The 22,686-nt window shown below is 43.8% G+C and overlaps 1 protein-coding gene across 4 annotated transcripts in view; it reads right to left on the reverse strand.

Moving 5' to 3' along the window:
• PLEKHA2 (pleckstrin homology domain containing A2) overlaps positions 1 to 21,052 on the reverse strand; it is a 70,959-nt gene extending 49,907 nt beyond the window's left edge. Inside the window, exons 1-2 of one of the 4 annotated variants that reach the window (XM_058720628.1) lie at positions 5,924 to 6,195; positions 5,476 to 5,570 (exon numbers count right to left, since the gene is read on the reverse strand). The gene's annotated coding sequence lies outside the window, so the exon portion shown is untranslated. Of the gene's footprint in view, positions 1 to 5,475; positions 5,571 to 5,923; positions 6,196 to 20,882 lie in introns of those variants that run through there. The other 3 variants (XM_058720625.1, XM_058720627.1, XM_058720626.1) reach the window with 3 other exon arrangements.
• Positions 21,053 to 22,686: the final 1,634 nt, after the last annotated feature.

Genomic DNA, 22,686 nt, shown 5'->3' on the forward strand with positions numbered 1-22,686 from the left:
GCTATAGGGGTGCCTGGGTGGCTTAGTCAGTTAAGCATCTGACTCTTCATTTCAACTCAGGTTGGTGAGACTGAGCCCCACACACCAGGCTCCGCACTATCAGCAGTGAACCTGCTTGAGATTCTCTCTCCCACTCTCTCTGCCCCTTCCCCAATCTCTCTCTCAAATAAATAAATTAATTTTTTAAAAAAACTTTAAAAAAAGCTATAGAGCTATCACATCATTAAAGCTGTAATTTGCTCTACTGGATGTCTTATTTTTAAGATCGCTAGTGCAGTTTGGAGATACAGGAAAAAACAGAGTGAAGTAAGGGAGATTCATCTGCTTGACCATCCTGACACTTTCGAAGCAGATAAAAGGGACAGAAAGTGATAATAGAGATAAAAACCTCAAATAGTATCGTCCCCATTATGAAACGACGTCTGACAGTTCAAATATGAAAAAAAACATCAATTTATTTTACAAATTTGGAGATTTTTTTTCACATCACTTTGCGTTGGCAACACAGGGAAATTTCAGGGATTTTGCTCCCGAGAAAGTCAGGATGGTGTTTCTCAACATGTGGTGGGGCATATGCAGTAGAACATCTCTTGTCTGGTTACCCTGCTAGGTTGGAAGGTGGAGACAGCAGCGTCCCGGTGAGTGAGAGGGATACCAACAGGCAATTGCTAAACTCGACAGGAGAAAGTTTATCGGGAAATGACATCAGAGGTCTCAGGGGACTGTAATAAGGCAGACAGGAACCAGAGTGAGGAGGTTATGAGCAGTCACTCCACTATCGCTGGAACGCGCGTGGGCCATCAGTACAGAGCTCACCTATGTTTAAATTTTTTTTTTTCAACGTTTTTTATTTATTTTTGGGACAGAGAGAGACAGAGCATGAACGGGGGAGGGGCAGAGAGAGAGGGAGACACAGAGTCGGAAACAGGCTCCAGGCTCCGAGCCGTCAGCCCAGAGCCTGACGCGGGGCTCGAACTCACCGACCGCGAGATCGTGACCTGGCTGAAGTCGGACGCTTAACCGACTGCGCCACCCAGGCGCCCCACACCTATGTTTAAATCTGCAGCACAGGCAAGTGTGTCCTGTGCAGCTTCACCAATGCCAAGGGCAGGGTAAAAACCACGATAACAGCAAGACACAAGCAGGGCTGTTTCATCCTTGGGAATGGACCAAAAATTGTAACTTAGGAAGTGTGGGAGCATCTATCTCCTCTTGTTAACTATCACTGCATTTTGAATGTGTCCTAAGAACAAATTCCAAATAGTCTGAAGGCAGGAGAGTCATGTGAGAGAGAAGGGAATGTACTGAGAGCATGTTCCCAACAGAAGTGCGAAGTGAAAAAAGCAAACATCCACAGCAACAGAGGGGTAAGAAAACGTGCCCACGTGACACAGATAGCCCAAACCCTCCTGGACCCTATAACTTTAAGGGGAGAGCCAAAGACACTCAAGAAGGAATTTTTAAGGGGGAAATTTTCAGGGAAAAGGCTGGAGAAACTGAACATTGATACACCGCAATCAAGATGCCAAAAGCAACAAAAACATTTTAAACAGTCATGACGTCTTTTAACAGCAACTTCATCTACGGTCAGAGAAAATGTGGCCGTTGCAGCCAGGAGGAAACGAAGGCCTTCCCGTGGCCCAAGGCTCCACCAGAGATCTCAGGCACAGGTAGATGAGCAGCCACACCTGGTTTATAAGTTAGCCAATAAAAACGGAGATCTCCAACTTTCAGAAGTGTGGCAGTCCCCTCCCCCACCCACTTAGAAGACACAATTATTTCAGTTTTCACTGCAGGGTTTCCTAACAGGAATCGGGAGCTGAAATCTTCATTTAAAACTTGACCCGCTAAAACACAGGCAGTAGAAAAATGAAAAGGCAACATCATTACTTCTGTCTACTAGCCTTTTTGCAAAGTGCCAGGGGAAACTGTAAATGGCCTCAACCGGTCTAAAGAGAAGGTGGGGAGGAGGAGGGACTGGGTGTGGCTAAGAGGATGTGCAGGTGACAACGACCAGTACGAGTGCATTTGACTAAACTCTTGCACGAAGGTGACCATTAAAAAGGGCATGCTGATTTCAGTTGTCCATCAATGTGGGAGAGTGAAGTGAAAGAGCATGTATTTTAGAGTCAGACAGACTCCACTGAGCTCTTCTCCTCATCTGCAAAACGGAGAGAATCGCTTTACCTACTTCAAAGGTGGCCGTGAGGATTAAATAAAATAATGTGTGAAAGTGCTTAACAGGAGTTCTGGTAAAGAGTAAGCACTGCTTAAATGTTGTTATGATGCGTGTGCATGTGTGTGAAGTGCCTGACAAGTAGCATACGGTTACCATTACTACCGCAGAGCTGCTTATTACAGGGCAGGCAGCTGCACGGGCTGTCTCTACCCCTCCAATATCAACAAGCAAATGTCAAGAGAAAGGGATCCCCCTCAAAGAAAGGCATAAACCTCCCTTACTGTTCCCTCTACTCCAAGAACCATCATAGTTTACATCTCTAAAATTCTTCAGGAGAATTTAAAGAAACAATCCAAGAGATCCACGGACTCCATCTTGGCCAGGCTACCCTGAAAGTTAACAACCCAAGCCCGCGAAGATCAGGTTCCAGGGAAGGGACTCCACCCTGCCTCCCCGCTCCGCCTACAGAAGCATCACAAGGGGGGAGAGAGAGCCCCTTTGCAAGTAGATGGCCAAATTTAAGTCCTAGCTGATGGGGCAGCGAATCCTGGCCTTTGCCCTTTAACTACAGTGTTTCTCAAGAGTGTAAGGACAAGTGGGCCTAGCTTCCCACCCTCTTTATCTCAGCTGCCAGCCTCTGTGGGCAGAAAGGCACACCACAGGCCCAACGCTGAAAGCCTTTTGCCCACACTGGGCAGTGTTAGGAGCTCCTGCCTCAGCAGGCTGTGACCTCCACAGTGAAAGAGCTCAATTCAGCTTTTAATCCTCTCCAGTCACTTCAGTCAACAGAGAAGGGGCTTTCACAAAGGAGATAAATTATAAAGCCTAAAAGGTTGGATGGGCTTCACAGCAGGGGCCAGGGGAGGGGAGAGCGGAGCAACCCAAGATTCGGAATAAAGGTCAATGGAGTCTTCCAGTTATGGTCCCGCTGCACCCGCTCCTGGAACAGGAAGGAAGGGACCCCATCCCTCCCACCTCTCAGCAGCCCTATCTCCCCACCCTGTCCCATTCCCTGGCTCAGTGATGGGCTTATACTGGGCAGGGCTAAGATTCTCCTCTCCCCATAGGCTGTCACACTACAATATTTGCTCTGCTTCCTTCCTTTCCAAAGCCTAACAGATTAGATTGCAGGAGTCCTATCCAACTCACTAAGACAGATGGAAAACTGAAAGTAAGGCAACCGAGACTGCTCACAGTAGGAAGACAGAAGAGGTGGGAAAGTCCAGTGTACCAACACCCGGACGCTCTTTTCCAAGCCCGGGACTACATGGGCCAGAATAAGCCACAGTAACTTCAGTGAATCAGAAGTATTTACTGCACTGTGGCGCACAGCAAGATCCAACTTGAGGCACTCCAGCCTTTTGACAGGGGCATCCCCCACCTGTCCACCGGCCTCATGAAGAGAGGAAATCAATGAAGTGCCAGCTGGGTGCACACAATGAAGACCATGCTCCTGCTGTTTGGAGCTACTTCACAGTGTTCCAGCACTTTTAGCAAACACCCAGCAAGCAAGCAGGAGGGCTGGCTGTTCGGGATGATATGACTGATACAACTAATACTTCTCCCGTCCCACTTTCACAGAAGCTCTCTAGAGGTAGGCACCAACCAAAACCTGCATGTCTCCAGGATTTATTTTAACGTTGCTAAAATATCGAGCGCAATATGGTTCGGCTCACTAGGATGACAAGATGCAGGCCCTACTTCCTTATACAGAAGAGAGAAGAAAGCACCGACAAGGGAAAAGACGGGCTTGCAAACTCTCTACCAAGGAGCAGCCGGTTTCCAAATCAAACCTAGGTGATTAATTACCCCCATCTGTGAGGTGAGCAGGGCTCCCATCATTAGCTAGCTGGAACACCACCAGGGGCGTCACAGACACCCTGTAGAAAGGCTTAGAAATAGGAGACAAGGTCTAAAGGCAACATCAGAGGAAACCCTCATGCGCCAGCTTGGTGAACCAAATCTCTACAGGATTGAGTTACTGCCACACTGTTCTTTTCCCTTCCAACTGGACAGGTGCAAGCAATTCATGTACCTGCAGCCATTCATTCATCCATTCATTCATTCAACAAACATTTGGCTTAGCACCCAGGAGATGTCATACATTGGGCTGCCCACAGCGTCTAGACTACAAGCTAGACTTTGCTATGGCAAAAGTCATTGTGTGTTCAACCGGCACACATGGAGAAGACAAGTATCTGAAATGAGGATGCTTTTTAAAAAGCCTCTTCTGGTTTCTCAAAGCACCCCGGATCTCTATTTTAGGCACTCATGTACAGCCTGCGTCCTCCATCAGACTGCAAGCTCCCTGAAGACAGAGGCTGGGTTTAGTTCCTGTCTTTCCTATCCTTACTATCCATTAAATGTCAACTGAGTGCAACCGTGAAACAGAACACAAACACTTCTATTCTTTCAAGACTTTTGGCTTTACTGTTTCTGAAGGCTTTGACACCAAAGAACAACGATGAAGCTCCAGAAAGGAGGGAAAAGGGGGCTGACTTAGATATATTAGGAACAGGAGTACAATTTTGGAACTTCAGCCCCAGTGCAAACCACCACTCAGCGGGCTGAGGTGCCTCCAAGAGCCACAGCTGGTGTCCTGGTAAAATGCTTTCCCCTCCCTCTTTCTGCTATTTACTCTCCTCTGGAAAAAAAAAAAAAAAAAAAAAAAAAAAACATTTGGAGTCCTAAAGAAAGCAAAGAGGAGGAACGGGAGACGGAGTTAGAGGGGGGAGATTCGGCTTGAACCCAAACTCGCTAAGAAGGAAGGAAACTTTCAGGCAAAAGGCTGGGGGTGTGGGGGAGGGCTGGCCTGGGGGAGGAGATGTGTAAGGCCCAAGTGGAGGTGGCCCTGCCGCGCCTCCTCTCTGGAGGTGCCTGTACACTTTTCCTTCCTGCACGGCCTCTTTTTTCCCTTTCCTCCTCCTCCTTTATCTGTTTTTTTTTTTCTTTTGGTTTGGGGTTTTGTTATTTTTTTGTTGTTAATTTGATGAAGTAACAGTCTTCAGAACTAGAGCAGAAAAGGGAAGCGTATAAGGTGAGGAAGAAGTTAGTGAGAGCCAGAGACAGCTCTCTCGAGGGTGCTTTCCCAATCTGGCACCGAACTTGGATCTTAGGACAGTTTTCCTTCAAGTCACCCCCACAGCCTGGAGTTCCAGAAGCCCGAGGGCCCGAGCTGGACCCAATGGAAAGGAAGGGATCTCCCTAGGGGAGCACTGTAGGCCTGTCACGTAATAAGGTAATAGGGGAAGAGAAAAATGAGGAGCCTTGGCCCAGTCCGAGCCCACGGGACTTGCCTGGGACGTTCTCCGCTTTCCTCCCCTACCCGCAGCCCGGGCAGTCGTTGCGAGGCCGGTGCTCCAGCGCCAGAACCCGCAGAGAAGTTTCGCCGCTGCAAACGTGAGAAAATGCAGCTCAGCAGAACACCCGCCCCCACCCCCCTCCGCGCGGCCCCACCCCCGCAGCCCGACCCCTGGCGGTGGCGACCTTGGCCACCCCGGATGCTCCAGAAAAATGGAGGAGGGGCTGCCCTCAGGGATTTCCCGGGGGCTGCCGGAGGCGCCCACGGGCCACGGCGACCTTTCCCTTCGCCGTCAGCCACCAGGACAGGCGCACCCAGCCCCCGCCTGCGCGCCCTCGGCGCCCCCGCCCGCGTTCCTGCTCCCCCTGCTCCGCAGCCCCGCCGGCCCCCGCGCGCCCCTCTGCGCCTCTCTGCTCCCGGACCCGCCAGGGCGCCCCACTTACCCCGCCGTGCGGCGGCCGGGGCTCGGGCAGGGTGGTTTACATCGGGGTGGGACGCACCGCTCCGGCCGGCCGGGCCGTCGCTCTCGGGGGATTTCTTTATCTCGCTGCCAAACTCTCGGTGCCTCTCGCTCCTCTCGCTCTTCTCCCCCCACCCCCACCCCTCCTTCTCTCTTGTCTCTCGGCTCTTTTTTCCGGGTTAATTACGTTTCGCATTAAAGCAAAACCCAGCCCCGGATGTGAGTACAATGCTCCGCCGAGCCCGCCGGGGGAGGAGAGGGGTGCCGGGGCGCCGTGGGGTGGGAGGGGGCGCGGCCGGGCTCCGCGGGCTGCGCGGAGGAGGCGGGGGCGGGGCGCCCGGGAGGCTGCCCTGGTGGCCGCGCGCCAGGCGCGGGCTGGGACCACCTCGCCGGCGTCGGCGGCCGCGCAGGTGGGACCCGGGCCGCGGAGACGGCCGCGCGGAGGAGGACTGCCTCCGACGCCGAGCCCCGGGCAGCAGGTGTCCCGAGCCGAAAGGGGGCCCGGGGCTGAGGTCATCCTTGAAGGAGAGAGGCGAGCCGCAGCGCGGGCTCCCTCTTGAACCCCGTTTCTTCTTCCCAGAGCCCCACCCCGCGACTTCAGCCGGGCCTCCCTCGGATCGGGAGCCCTTAGCCTTTCTGGGGCCTCAGGGTGAAAGTTTAGGGTTGGGGTGAGAAGAAGAAGCGATTCTCCTGGATTGTCATGAATGTGCCAGAAGAGCCCAGTGGCACCGGACGTTTTTAACGAGGGGTATGGGGACTTTATCAGAGTGTGACGACGCAAAGTCGCCTTTCCTGCCCTCAAAGCGGGAGGGTGCTCTGGGAAAAAAAAAAAAAAAAGAAGAAGAAGAAGAAGGAAAATAGACAAGCATGCGTTAAGTAAATAATGCCAAGGGGAACCTAAGAAAATTACTGTGTGCCGGTGCAGCCCCTGAATTATCTCACTTGGTCCACACGGCAACCCTATGGATCTCAATCCCGTTCACGATGAGGAAACCGAGACTCAGTGACGTTAAGTAATCTGCCCTGGGTCCCACAGTCTATCAGTGGCAGGTCTGTCAGGTTCTGACGCCGGCCTCCCACAAGGGGAGATCATTTACATATACAGAAAGTGAGGCGCAAGACATCGGAAACATGGACACGTAGTGGATTATTCACCCTTGGGATGGCGGACGGGGAGATGCTGCTTCTGGGGATTCTGATGCAGGCGTGTTGAGGCTTCGAGGGAGAAGCGGACAAAGGGAGCCTCAAGAGGCTCGGGCACAGGGACTGGCTGTGCGGGAGGGATGGAAAGGCTGGTCCACATCCCACTGATACGGGGGAAAGGCATGCTGAAAAGTCTCCAGGAGCTGAGGCAACAAAGCTTGGGAGCAGGGGACCTGGAGCCGGAGGGAGGTAGCAGCACACACCCCGAAAGCACCAGTGATGAAACCACACAAGTTTCCTCTTCCATTTTGATTGCCAGAGCAAAAATGAGCTGCCTGCTCTCTCAGGTGTGAAAAAAGGAAAGAAAGAAAGAGAGAAAGAGAGAGAGAGAAAGAAAGAAAGAAGGAAAGAAAGAAAGAAAGAAAGAAAGAAAGAAAGAAAGAAAGAAGAAAGAAAGAAAGAAAGAAAGAAAGAAAGAAAGAAAGAAAGAAAAAGACTTTTTGCATTAGAGCATTTTGCTTCGAATGAGGAAGGGGGGACACAAGGAAAAAAACATTTCCTTTGAAATAAATATATCAACGTCCATTTTTTTCTGCTCGTGAAGATTTTTGCTACTCATAGGTTTCAGGCAGCATAGCGTCTTAAGGAGCATGTTCTCTGGAACCAGATGGACTGGGTTTGAATCCCAGCTCTGCCACTTATTAGCTTTGATCCCTGGGCAAATGACATTTCTGTGCCTCAGTTCCTATCTGGGTCGTTATGAAAAGTAAATTGAGTTAACTTTTGTACTGTTTAGATTACTGTGGTACATGAAGTAGGTGTTATGTAAATGTTTTTTTATTTAAAAATTAGATTATGGTTTTCATTGTGAAAAGTAACAAAATTCCACCCAGCGCCAAGCAAATCTGACTGGAACTGACGGTTTCCAGTATGAGCAATGAGGTAAAAGTCTCAGATTCCATGGTATGGTTCATATTAAAACCCATAAAACTCTACTCCCCATGGGGCCTGCCTGAGTCACTCAATCACAGAGCCACAAATATTTTCTGTGCACTACTGTATTGGATGCCTGGTAAGCAAAGGGAGCCAAAGGCCTCGGGTCTCATTAGAAGGATACAAGTGTCACTTGAAGGCTGAGGCAGCCTCGTATCCCTCATGGAAGTGCCATGAAAATGGCACAGAGAATAAGTACAGTCAGTCTTTAAAGGAACAAGACATCTGGGGGGAGAGGTAAAAAGGGGACTTGTATCAAAAAGGAGATGGACTTTGAAATGAGCCTGAGAAGACGGGTACAATTTACTGGACAGGAGCAAGAATACACTGGACTAGAACGAGGGTCATCAATGTACTTTGGGTGATGCTCGTATTTCACTGGGAGCCAGCCCCACTTACCACCATATTTGCCCCTGGCCAAAACCTGGCCCCAGTTAGACTACAATTTCTGCCCTGATTCCACTTCCTTATTCCTAGATTTCTGGGTGCTTTCTCAATGGACACCCCCCACCTCCTCCTGTAGTGGGCACCACAGAGCAGGTGTCAGTTGAATCTGTGCCCTGCTGTGGCCCCTTTGCCATCTCTTGACCTGGACATTTAAAGAATACTTCCATTACCTGATTATTCGTGTTTTTTCAGTGCAATAAATAGTCCTGATGTCTGAAAATGTAACCGCCTGTGGGGAAAGGAATGTCAAAAAAGGACCTTTCGCATCAGCTATTTCAGTCCCCTCATTGTGTCAGCAAGATGAGTTTCAACAACTTGCTCAAGGTTTTGCAGCTAATTAGAGGCAGAGTTGGTTCTAGAACCCAGGGTTGACTACCCCCAGAATCTTCTATTATTGGTATAGGAACCTTTCCATGAAGATGGAGACTTCTGGCCCAGAACCCAAGAACCTATAAACAGTACACTTGTACTCTAGCCATTTATTTATGCATTTTCTATTTCTTTTCAATATTAATAACTGGGTAACTAGATGGCCTAATAACCTTCAGTGGTGAGCTAGCACACCCTCTGGGCAAATGCATTGTTTTCTGTCCTTAAAGATACACATTACATAAGGTACCAGGCTGCAGCCAGGGCCCATTAGTTCCATTGGGGAAAGTGTGAGACTCAAAAAGCCAAGGTCATTGGTTGATCCTGGTTCAGGCCAGTTAATTTTGCACAGAGATAAATTTCTCCAAGGCCATTACAACTCTAATGCTAGCTGGACATTTCATAAATAGTTACTATTAGTTTCCATAGCGAAGTACCATCCATTTCCAAAAAGATTATTCAAACTAACTGTTGTCCTCTTCAGTCCTATTCATTCAACAAACAATTATCTGAACCTATTACCATTTTTCCTCCCACCATGTATCTTGCATTTTCTTATTATTCAGGTACTTGCTAAATGCTAATTGTTTTACCTGGATTATCTCACTTAAGTCTTAACTGGGAGCAAGGTCCTATTATGTTCTCAGAGATAAGATGACTAAGGCATAGAGACCCAGCCTAGATACAAACCTGTGCGGCCTGAAGCCAGAGCCTGCCCTCTTAACCACTGAGCTTGTGAAGGGTACAGAAAGACATAACACAAGACTCTTCCCAACCACATTGTTGATAACTGTCAACATTTAGAACCTCCATTCCATTTCACCTAGCAATTTCATGTCCAAAGGTATGTGCTATTGAAAGTCATCTGGAGACATATACAGTATATAGGCAGTATATGTGTATGTGTCCATATGCCATGTATATATATGAAATATATACATACATACTGCAGTATTTTCATAATGTTGATAATTGGAAATCACCCTCATGCTCATCAACACGGATTGAACAGGTAAATACTGGTACATCCATACAATCCCATGCTATGCAGCTGTTAAAAAAGAAAGAGGTGGGGCGCCTGGGTGGCGCAGTCGGTTAAGCGGCCGACTTCAGCCAGGTCACGATCTCGCGTCTGTGAGTTCGAGCCCCGCGTCGGGCTCTGTGCTGACAGCTCGGAGCCTGGAGCCTGTTTCCAATTCTGTGTCTCCCTCTCTCTCTGCCCCTCCCCCGTTCATGCTCTGTGTCTCTCTGTCCCAAAAATAAATTAAAAACATTGAAAAAAAAAATTTTAAAAAAAAAAAAAGGTGTACCTCTTTATAAAACATATGAAAAATGCTAAATATTTTAAGTGGAAAAAAGGTACAGAGCTGTCTGTATGGTATAGTCCTATTTCTGTAAATAAAAATTACACATGTTTATTATATGAAGAAAGTGTAGAAGACTACATTCCAAACTGTTAACCACAGTTCTCTTAGGGTGGGGGAGGAGGGATTATAATAGTGTATCTCACTTTCTAAGAGATGTAGTTCTGTAATGTTTAATTTTTTGCAATAAGCATGCATACATTTGATTGTCAAAAAAAAAAAACCAAATAATGATTTAAGACTTTAATAAAAAAATTTTTTTAAAGCTCTATGAGAAAGTATATTGTAGCCCTCAAGGAACCAATCCTTAAAGTTGGGAGGAGGGGCACTTGGGTGGCTCAGGTCATGATCTCGAAGTTCATGAGTTCGAGCCCCACATTGGGCTCTGTGCTGACATCTCAGAGACTGGAGGCTGCTTCGGATTCTGTGTCTCCCTCTCCCTCTGCCCCTCCGCTGCTCACGGTCTGTCTCTCTCTCTCAATAATAAATAAATGTTAAAAAAAAAAAGTTGGGAGGAAATATACAGAAATATACAGAAATAAGGAGGGAATATACAAGGAGACAGTACAACATATACAGAAATAACTATTATAAAAGCCAGAAACTTGTATACACAGATTGACGAGGGGAGATAAAATTCTGTGGGAAAAATCACAACCAGCTGGGGTTGAGAGGTGCGGGAGAAAATGCATAAAGGAGATGGCAGTATGGAAGGATGTTGAAGGGAAAGGAAGACATAGAAGGTGCAGAGGGGCTGAGAACAGGTGGGCCCCAGGTAAAGACTGCATCAAGGGCAAGGCACAGAAGCAAGAATGCATGGCATCAATTTGGAGAAGTATGGGTAGTCCAGTTCAGCTGGAGCACAGTAGGGAGATGAAGCATTTTCATGGGAAACAAAATGGGAAAGAAAAGTAGCTGGAGGGTCTTCATTGCTAAACTAATGAGTTGTATTTATTATTTTAGGCTTCAAGAGTCCCTGAAGGTTTTTGAGCCAGGAAATGACACAATTAGCAGTGAATAAGCAGCAATTTCATAGTGACTGGGTAGTCACTAGACTCTAGCGCCAGGATTTGCCTCCTGACTGTCACTAATTAGGTGCAAAGGCATGACCAGTTATTTTACTTCTCTGTGTTTCCATAAAATGGGGAAGGTGGTCATAATAGATAACCTATCTCATACCATTGTTGTTGAGATTGAGTGAGTTAATGTTTCTAAGGTACATAGCAAGCGCTGAGCTTGTCTGTTACACTTAAAAAATCAGTATGATACCTTTGGATTAAGATCTTTGCATTTCATTTTGAAACTTTTATTACAAAGAGTTAACATTATATGGTAAATTATTAACTATTCCTTCTTTTCCCTTTCACAGGATTAGAGATTATTAATCTCATTTTACAGATGGAAGAATTTAGGTTTTAAGGAGAAAGATGAACCCTGCCTAGCACCCAGGGTTATCTCTTAGCTCAAACTCTCAGAACCTGGAGAATAGGAGAAATGGGCAATGGAATAAGCTTTGGCAATTTCTGTTTATAGGATAAGGGAAACAACAGTAAAGGGCAGTAATAAAGTAAATGCAAAAAAGATAAAACTTTGGTGGAACACTTAAAAGTTTGTATATAAAATTAAACTTGTAAAATATAAATATATAAATACTGAATTATGTGCCCCCCTCCACCACCACCAAAAAATCATATGTTGAAGACCTGACAATGTGACTGTGTTTGGAGACAGTGCTTCTAGAAGGCAATTAAGGTTAAATGAGGTCATAAGGGTGAGGCCCGAATCCTATAGACTGGTCACCTTATAAGAAGAAGAGATCTCTCTGTGTGCACCAAAGAAAGGCCATGTGAACACACAGCATGGAAACGACCATTTGCAAGCCAGGAGGAGAGTTCTCTCCAGAACACAAACATGTTGGCCAACTGATCTCAGACTTCAGCCTCCAGAACTGGGAGAAAATACATTTCTGTTGTTTAAGCCATCCAGTCTGTAGTATTTTTGCTTCACATATGTATACATACATATATACATGCAATGCATACATACACAGGCCAAAAGGGCTATTTCCTAGTAACAAAGTTGGGAAAATATTGCTATACAGCTAAATCTGACACTAATAAACCTCAAAACTGATTGCACATCCTCTCCCCAGAAATAACAGTCTGCTGGCCAAATGCACCATTCCTATTGATTCATGCTGATGGCATTGTTTTTCTGTCAGTTTGAATAAGTGCAGTGCCCTGCTGGGATTCCTGCATCCCTAGAGATGCCCTGTGATTATATGGGAGGAATTGGACCCATAGAATCAGAAAGAGAGAATGAATAGATACATTAGCTTTGTATCCATGACCATATTTTAACACTACAGTTAACTTTATATTTGCTTAGACCAGTTACATAATTCATTTCCTTGACAATGAGCCTACGGAGGGGGCTGCTATTAGCAAATACTTATGGGTGAATATAGTCAAAGTCATTAACTGGAATAAACTTTATCCAGTTTATTCCAAGAGATGCCTATGGTAGTCAGTGAAGTGGGCGGACTTTAATATCAGTGGTTCTTAACACAAGCTGGTTATTACAAAACAACAAGAAAGCACAAAGGATATTTGAACGTGAATTTATGTCCTTCCATTATTTTGTTAATAGGAAATACATACACACAGTACAAAGTTCAGAAGGTGCAAAAGAGTAGGTATGAACAAATATTTCTTCTGCTCATGTGCCCCAAACACTACTCTCCTCTCCAGAGATAACCAGTGTGTGTGTGTGTTTAATAAAAAAAAATTCAGTTTTGCAGGGATATACTAAAAGTGTTAAAAGTAATTATCTGAGTTAGGTTTACAGGTGATTTTAAAAAATTTTTGTATTGGTGAATTTTCCAAGTATTCTTTAATAAGCCCATAGTATTTTGTTACTAGAAAAAAATACTAGGGGGGCGCCTGGGTGGCTCAGTCGGTTAAGCGTCCAACTTCAGCTCAGGTCATGATCTAGCGGTATGTGAGTTCGAGCCCCGCGTCGGGCTCTGTGCTGACTGCTCAGAGCCTGGAGCCTGCTTCAGATTCTGTGTCTCCCTCTCTCTCTGACCCTCCCCCGTTCATGCTCTGTCTCTCTCTGTCTCAAAAATAAATAAACGTTAAAAAAAAAAAATTAAAAAAAAAAAAAAAAAAGAAAAAATACTAGGTTTAAAAGTAGATAAATATATTTTAATTTAAAAGTACCTTAGAGGGGCACCTGGGTGGCTCAGTTGGTTGATTTTGGCTCAGGTCATGATCTCATGGTTCGTGAGTTCAAGCCCCGCATCAGGATCTGCGCTGACAGCACAGATCTACCTGCTCATTCTCTCTCTCAAAATAAATACATAAACATTTTTAAAAAATAAATAAAATTACCTCAGAGATCTCATAGCTGCTTTGTGACTTAAAAACCATATAACTGAGACGCCTGGGTGGCTTTGTTGGTCAAGCATCTGACTCTTGATTTCAGCTCAGATCATGATCTCACTGTTGGTGAGATGGAGCCCTGAGTTAGGCTCCACACTGATAGCACAGAGCCTGCTTGGGAGTCTCTCTCTCCCTCTCTCTCTCTGCATCTCCCTTGCTCACACTCTGTCTTTCTCTTTTAAAAAATAAAAAGTAAATCAAAAGAAAAAAACCATAGAACTAACTTTATCCTCAAATTAAAAATACTTGTCAGTCTGTGGATACATTTTTCAAAAGCATTGTAGCCAATTTCATTCCATTCACATTAAAATTCCTGCCTCTGGAAAAGATATACAGAAACTGATTACCAACCTGAACCCTGAGATCTAGTGAAACTCATTATGATTCACTGGAAACAGGTAATTTGCTCAAGGGTCTTCTTCCAAATTTCATCATAGTATCTATGATGACTTCACATGTCTATCAAACTATATTAAAACTAAGTATAACACTAGGCTGGAGAATTAAGCCTGGTCCAGCCTACTATTATTTAGTAATTAAATAATAACAAGCCAAATTTATCCTTACACCTAATACTTAATGATGCTGTGAATGTTCTAATTGGATAAATAGTCAAATGCACCCTCCAGCATCTGATGACAAAAGATGTCACAGTCTTGCTGAAAAGACATATAGGGGATTTGGCACTGATCTGGAGGTCACCCTTCTGGCAACTTGAGTCTCCTGAGTGGAATTCCAAACACAGAAAGCAAGAGGGAAGGGGCCTCTTTGTAGCCAAAGTCCCTGTATTAAGGAGAGCCTTTCTTAGCCTTGCTTACTAAAGGTTCAGTTATGTGGTTTTCTAGTCCTCAGAAGATTAGAAACAGCAGGAGAAAGGAGACAATATTAGAGACAGAGGAGGAGCAGGATGGAGAAGGAAATTATTTTATTCCGTTCATTCCTATGTCTGTAAATGGATTAGCTGACAACAAAGGAGGGGAAAGAAAAGTTAAGAATTCCCAGAACTTGGGGTGCCTGGGTGGCTCAGTCAGTTAAGTGTCTGACTTCAGCTCAGGTCATGATCTCATAGTTCATGGGTTTGAGCCCATTCTGTGTCTCCGTCTCTCTCTGCCCCTCCCCACTCATGCTCTGTCTCTCCATCTCTCTCAAAAATGAATAGACATTAAAAAAAAAAAAAAACAGAATTCCCAGAAGTTATATGTGCTCAAGACAATCTTTGTCATTCCTGGTGATGACCTTGGGGTAGGAAAAGGTAGTTAAACTGTGATCAGCGCCTTTATTTTAGGTGGAAAGTTCCATGTAGTTTTGCTGGTAGGAGTGGTGGCCTGTGGGGAGCAGACCACCTCTGAGGGAGGTGGTTAAGAGCAGGCAGGATTCACTCATACCCTCTTACTTTTTTAAATGTTGTATCATGTGTATTATGTACCTTTTGTTTAATAATACAAAATTTTTAAAAATATTTAATGCCCATATAAAAAACTTTACAAGTAAAAAGTTGGTGAAAATAAAATTGCAAAAATTAAAAATACTGAACACTTTAAACCATAAAACTCCTAGAAGAAAACATAATAGGTAAGCTCTTTGGCACTACTCTTGGCAATGATGTTTTTAGATTTGACACCAAAAGCAAACAAAACAAAACAAACAAACAAACAAACAAAGTGGGACTACATCAAACTAAAAAGCTTCTTCACAGCAAAAGAAACAATCAAGAAAATGAAAAGGCAACCTCCTGAATGTGCGAACATATTTGCTAATCATGTATATTTTAAATGTTTATTTATTTTGAGAGAGAGTGTGTGGGCATGAATGAGCATGAGCAGGGGAGGGGCAGAGAGACAGAGAGAGAGACAGAGACAGAGAGAGAGAGGGTAAGAATCCCAAGCAGGCTCCATGCTGTCAGGGCAGAGCCCAGTCAGGGTTCAATACCATGAACCTGACCCAAAATCAAGAGTCGGACTCTTAACCAATTAAGCCACCTAGGTGCCACAACTAATCACGTATTTGATAAGGAGTTAATATCCAAAATATAAAAAGAACTCACACAACTCAATAGCAAAACCAAAAGCCTGATTAAAAATTAAATTTTTTTATAAAAATAACATACAAATAACCAAGAGGTATATGAAAAGATGCTCAACATCATTCATCAGCAGGGAAATGCAAAACAAAACCACAATGAGATATCACCTCACATCTATCAGAATGGCTATTATCAAAAAGACAAAAGATAACAATTGTTGGCAAGGATGTGGAGAAAAGGGAAACTTGGTGCACTCTTAGTGGAAATGTAAATTAGGGCAGCCACTATGGAAAACAGTGTGGAGGTTCCTCAAAAAATTAAAAATAGAAATACCATATGATCCAGTATTCCATTTCTGAGTATATATTCAAAGGAAGCAAAATCACTACCTCAGAGGATTATCTGCATGAGCTAGCCCATGTTCATTGTAACATTGTTCACAATAGCCAAGAAATGGAAATAACCTGAATGTCCAATGATGGATAAATAGATGAAGAAAATGTGATATATATACATACGCATACATATTGTAATACATACACACACACACACACACACACACACATGCATATGATGGTTGCCAGAGACAGAGTAGTTGGGGTAGGAGGAAATAGGTGAAGATGGTCAAAAGGTACAAACTTCCAGTTATAAATAAGTTCTGGGAATATAATATATAGCATGGTGCCTAGAGCTAAACTAACAACACTGTATTGTATATTTGAAACTTGCCAGAAGAGTAGATCTTAAAATTTCTCATCACAGAAAAATTTGTAGCTGCATGAGGTGATGGATGTTGACTAAATTTATTGTGGTTACCATAATATACATATATATATATATATATATATTGTATACTTTAATACCATGTTATATGTCAATTATATCTCAATAAAAATGGAAACAATTTCAAAAGATACAAAAACAAAAAACAGTACCACAATGAGATAACACTACACACCTACCAGAATGGCTAAAATAAAAAACAGTGGCAATGTCATATGCTGGTGAGGACAAAGAGAAATGATCATGATACATTGCTGGTAGGAAAGTAAAATGGTATAGATCCTCTGGAAAACAGTTTGGCGGTTTCTTAAAACAGTAAACATGCAACTATCATATATCCAATAATCGTACTGCTGGGCATTCGCCTTAGAGAAATGAAGACATGTTTACACAAAAACCTGTATATGAATGATTATAGCCACTTTATTGATAATAACCAAAACCTGGAAACAACCTGAATGTCCCTCAACTGGTGAAGAGTTAAACTGTGTTAGATCCATATGATGGAATACTATTCAACAATAAAAGGGAACAAGCTACTGACATACACAACAAAAAGGATGAATATTCAGAAAAGTATGCTGAGTGAAGAAAAGCCAGTCCCTCAAAGGCTACATACTGTATATTGATTCCGTTTATATAACATTTTTAAAATGACATTATAGAAATGGGAAACGAATATGTGATTGCGAGGTCAAGAAAGGCGTGGAGTAGGAGGGAAGTGGGTGGGGCTATAAAAGGGCAACAAGGGGCCGCTTGTGCTGATAGAAATGTTCTTTCTCTTGGCTGTATCAGTGTCAGTATTCTTGTTGTACCATGGTTTACAAGGTGCCACCACTGGGGGAAACTGGATGAAGGGTGCATAGGATCTCTCTGAACTATTTCTTACAACTGCATGTGAATCTACAGTTAACTCAAAATAAGACGTTTAATTAAAGAGAAAAATTATAAGCTTAAAAAATGAGAGTTTTATGCTTAAATAGATACTAGCTATTTTTAAAAATCACTTGTGATGCAACATATCCCTCTTGACCCTAGATTAACAGAGGCACCACTACTCACGAAGCCCACACACTGGTTAAGCACACTTTCACATATTGTGGCTGGCAGTACTCCATTTGTGGTGAACTAACATTTAGTTTTTAGTTCTGATATGAAAAGCAGTGCTCCATTGCCCTCCTACCTCAACTGCTACCATTCCTATCCCATAGTTTCCCACATGTGCGTTTCCTCCGTCATCGGGGCACATGGCTGCTCCCATTCATTTTTCTGTCTTCTTTTTAAAAAGCAAGGTTTTGGTACTTGGAGAAACTCCGGGACCTCAGCTGGTGTTCGAGAAAGTCACTCTCCTATAACAGGGCGCACAGAAGGGTTGGTTAGATCATTTCAATCAGTTACCATAAAATGCTGCTGTGGTTCCTCTATATTCAGAAGGTGAGAAGCAAGCAGTGCAGAAGTCTGTTGAAGGCAGCTCGTAATTATATGTTACTGAGTGCGCCATGAGTCAAATCATGGCCACTGAAACGTAACTGCGTATTCTTGAAATAGTTCAGCTGTGAGGTCGAGGGGCTGGTTTATTTCTGGTTTCTCCAATTTAAGCCCTTGTGCATGACCCTATGACTACCACTCAGTTCAGAGTAGATGAGCAGCACGGTGAGGTACACAGAACTTTGGACAACGGCACCCCTGAAACAGCAGGTAGAATGGTGCCTATGATTTTTGTTGTTCAAAGTTGTAAAGAATCTGGAAATGTAACTACTATATTTTGAGCGGAAGTGTTAGTAAGAAAATGATATAAAGCAGACGTCTTCAAACTTTTCTTCCCTTACACCCCCTAAAAATGCTGAAAACTACATATCCCTTCACACATTTTAAGTTGGTATCTATAGCTTTTCGTGGTTTGAGTACTGGCAGGGGATGTAGTCTGTAGATTGTTTTCATCGAATGTTTTAAAATAAAACTGTTATATCACTCTTTTCAATGCACCCAATAGAATCTAAGCACCATAGTAATTTGACACCATCACTCTTTTTTCAAAATGAACACGAAGTTCCTTAACAGAAATGTTAAGTCATTCCCTTTCCTCCACGAACTGTATCTTCATTCCACTTCCGTTAAAGATTTGCATCCAAATATTTTTATGACATCTTTTATTATTTGAACATCTATCCTTTGGACATCTTTTACTGAGTACCCTATCATCTTTTTTGAAACAAATATGCATGTGTAAATTAATTTTACAATTTCAAAAAATATCCTGTGACCATAAGGTATTAAAACATTTCCTGAGACGAAGCCATTGTTACCATCATCAGTAACATGATAAATATGTATTTTATTGATCATTAAACATAAAACAGTAAAATATTGAAAATTATTCTCCTCGTAAGAATTATCTCTCCTAATGGATGAGGATAGATTTTTACCTATATGGATTTGAATATATTTACATACATATGTAATTAGTTCAAATATCCATCAATTAATATTACTTATTGCAAGAATGAGCAGGCCTAGCACCAATATTTTCCCACATCTCATTTTTATGAATGTAAACATTGAGAAACCTTGTTCACTTGAATAAGTAGATGGGGCCACAAGGAGCTTTGTCATGACAATGTCCAGGGCTGACAAGAAGAAAGGAAAATAGGGACATATTTCTAGGCTTATGGCTTCAGAGGCACACCTGGAATGACTGGCTTGCTCATGAATACAGACCCTATATGAAGATCCGTGGCCAGTCCACCTTTGCCAGGGAACTTGAGATTTGTTTTTCAGCAGGGCCAAATCTGGCAGTGTCATTCAATTCTTTGGATTCCTTCACCTTATAGGTCAGATATCACTTAGAAACTTTCCTTCAATAATTATTCTATGGGGGGAGGTTGTGCCTGTATAAGGGCAAGGGGTATGTGGGAACTCTCTGTACTTTCTGCTTAATTTTGCTGTGAACCCAAAACCCGCTCTGAAAAATAAAGACAGTTTTAAAAAAATTATTCTGATGATCTATCAGCGGTCAACTCAATTAGGTTTTTCTCCAAGTTTTACGGAAAACGATAACTTGGAAACCACCTAATTTGTGAAATGATTGGTATCTCAGTCAAAAAGGCTTTTGCTTTCTCCACACAAACACAAATATTTCTAATTGTTCCTTGTCTGGCCCCTGGAGGCTTTTACAATCTAGGACAAATGCCTTTCTTTCCTTTTTTAGAAGTGAAGGGCTAGTGTGCCAGGGGAGTGGGAGCAGAAAAGACCCAATGTGACACCTGGCTCTCACTTCACCTCAGGCGGATTCCGAAACGGATTCCCTAAAACCATCTACCCCAGAGGCACCCACCATTTAAACACCACTGGAGTAAGGTGGTTTAAGAACTTCTTCAAATACATCGAACTGTAAAGTCAGCTTTTGGGGGTACTTATCTGCTGGTTATCTGAAATTCAAATTTAACTGGGTATCCTGTATCTATCTCTCTGGCAACCCTGTCTCATCCAAACCATTCTCTTTAAGAAATGGCAAAAACCAGGACCAGGCAAGACTCAAGTCCTCCACCAGGGAGTAGGGTCTTTTATTTCTCCCTCTACCTAATTCTCAAATGTAATTACTGTTCTCTCACTTTCTCATCATGGTGTCCATCTTTTTCTCCCAGCATTGTTTCCACTCTTCTAACCCAAAGCAAGAAGGGAGGCAAAAACAAGAGCACGACAACATTCATGAGAGAAGGACAGCTTTTGGAGGAAACCAGGGCAGTGAAACGCATTTGAGAGGAACAGAACGAGTGTGGGTACAGTGTGGGCAAAACATCTCTGTCCTGTCGTCTCAAAAACAGAGGCTAAAAAAAGGAGAGGCGGGAGCAGCCGTTTCTTTGGGGGCAGAAACCACATGTATCAAATTTGTGCCTATGCTCCTTTACGGTCTAAAAATAATTTTTAAAAAAATAATAAAAAGTATTACTCAAGTCCAGCTACATTTATTTTAATATTTGGTGCTCTCCTGAGCTGTTTCTTAGGAAAGATACTGACAAGCCTTCCTGTTTTTTCTGCCCCCTTCTGTTCCTATTTACTACCATTGCTTTCTCTCACCCCCCTCTCATCTCCCAAGCACTAAAATAATTTGAATTTCAAGCTTTTTTTTTTTTTTGGTGGGGGGGGGCCTTCCTGTGGGTGTGGGAGGACCTCCTTTGGGAATTGTTCTGGATCTAGTCGGCTCCATCTGTATTTTGGCAAAATCTGTCTGCATCCCGCCCCCACTTCCTTTTCTTCATACATAAGAGTCCGAGTGTCCCCCACCCGACAAAGAACCTCCTTTATCTAATCCTTAGGTAACCAAACTGAGAGGACCCCCCCCCCAGGGGGCCCTAGGGGTCTGCAGCCTCCACTTACCCCGCCCTTGGTTTTGGAAGAACAAGAACTCTGCAAAAAGGAGCCAGCTTCTCACCAGCCACAGGAAGCCACCTCCTGCAGGCGAAGGCTCCAAAGGACAAGGTGACTTGAGGAGGAAGGCAAGAGCTGTGTTTTTCGGTTTCAGGAGACCCAAGGCAAGTTCCCGTTTCAAAGACAGAGTTTTAAAAACTGATTAAGTTCAGAGAGTTTGTGTGTGTGTGTGTGTGTGTGTGTGTGTGTGTGTGTGCGTGTGTGTATGCGCGCGCGCACACACACGCGCGCACACGCTCGCGTGTCCCTCTCCCCAATTTACCCACGTGATCCCCTTGCTTTTCCTCTGGGGAACAGCTGATCTGCCTTTCTAAAAAATCTCTCTAGACCTAACCTCCCCTCCTCCTCCCCCTTCCCCACCGGCTGTCATCATGGCCATTCCTTAGCTAGTGTCTCAATACTCTGGTACATTTTTGTTATTGACAAAAAAAGAAAAGGGAAAAAAAATGAGAAAAGGACTGCACATCTAAGAATTTCCTGTGGTTTGGGACAGGTTTAGTTCAAGCTTTTCATAACTTATTTTCTCTCATTCTTTCCACGCTGTAGACAGTGCTCAGAAACACTGCTGCCAACCCATGGACCTTGTTTTCTTCCTCAGGTCCTGGAGAAGACATTCTCTTTGGATCTGGAGTGGGAAAGGAGGAGATGAAGGGGTGATACCCAAGGCTGAAGAGTCAACTTCAGGCAGATGTTTTGTGCTCACCAGAGCCCCTGTCTTCCATTCTGGGGACAGTGGGCTGCAGAGCCCAGGGAGAACATGCCCCTGGTTACCTGACCAGAGAGGCACCAAAGAGCGGTCTCACATCTTGTTTTCATAATATTTGTATATTCCTTTATTTTAGCTGTTTCCTTATAGTAAAATAGGTATAATAATGCCTAGCACACAATGATATGGGGAGGAATTAATAAAATGAAAGTGCTTGTATAGTACCTGACATACAGTAGACACAAAACTAACATTTGCTAAGCATGAAGTGCATTTATCACATTACATTCTGTGTGCTCACTTACCTGTCTGTCTTACCACTAAACTCTGAATGTCTTAGTCATGGTTATATGCCCTCTATCTATGATAGTGCCTGTAATACAGTAGACAGCCAAAACATGTGTTTAATCAAATAATTACTACCTGTTTCCACCCTCATCCTGGCTCCATTTTCCTTGCTGGTCAAGAGTATGCTCTTTGCGCTCTCTTGTGTTCTCTGGACAAGGTTCTAGAACTCAAGCTATGAATAAAAATTGCCAGGCTTGAAATGGATGAAATGATTGTTTTCCACTTCCTAGAAATACCAAAGGGAGTTTTCTCAGCAAGCACACAGAAAGGAAGAGATTAGGAAGCACAAAGTCTGTGGGATGTTGTTATTTCTAAGTCCGTTGCAGAAATGTGATGTGTTCAAATTAAAGTCAGAGTCCAGGGTGATATTTATAGTCAAAGTATTTCAAAGAGCAGAAAACATGAGATTCCCCAAGGCCCTTCAAGGAGGGAAGACCAGCATTCTAAAAGAAATAAAGAGAGAAAGGAAGGAAGGTAGGAATGAAGGAAGGAGAAAGAGAAAGGGGGGGGGGGAGTGAAAGAGAAGAGAGGGAAGGAAAGGGAGGGAGGGAGGAAGAGCTGGAGAGAGAAGGAAGGAGAGAATATGGAGCAGGGAGAAAAGGAAGAAAGCTAGAAGAGTGGATTTAAAAGTAGGCACATAAGGGGCACCTGGGTGGCTGAGTCGGTTAAGCAGTCTGACTTTGGCTCAAGCCATGATCT

This window comes from Neofelis nebulosa, chromosome 3 (assembly GCF_028018385.1).
Source record: "Neofelis nebulosa isolate mNeoNeb1 chromosome 3, mNeoNeb1.pri, whole genome shotgun sequence".
NCBI classification, from domain to species: Eukaryota; Metazoa; Chordata; class Mammalia; order Carnivora; family Felidae; genus Neofelis; species Neofelis nebulosa.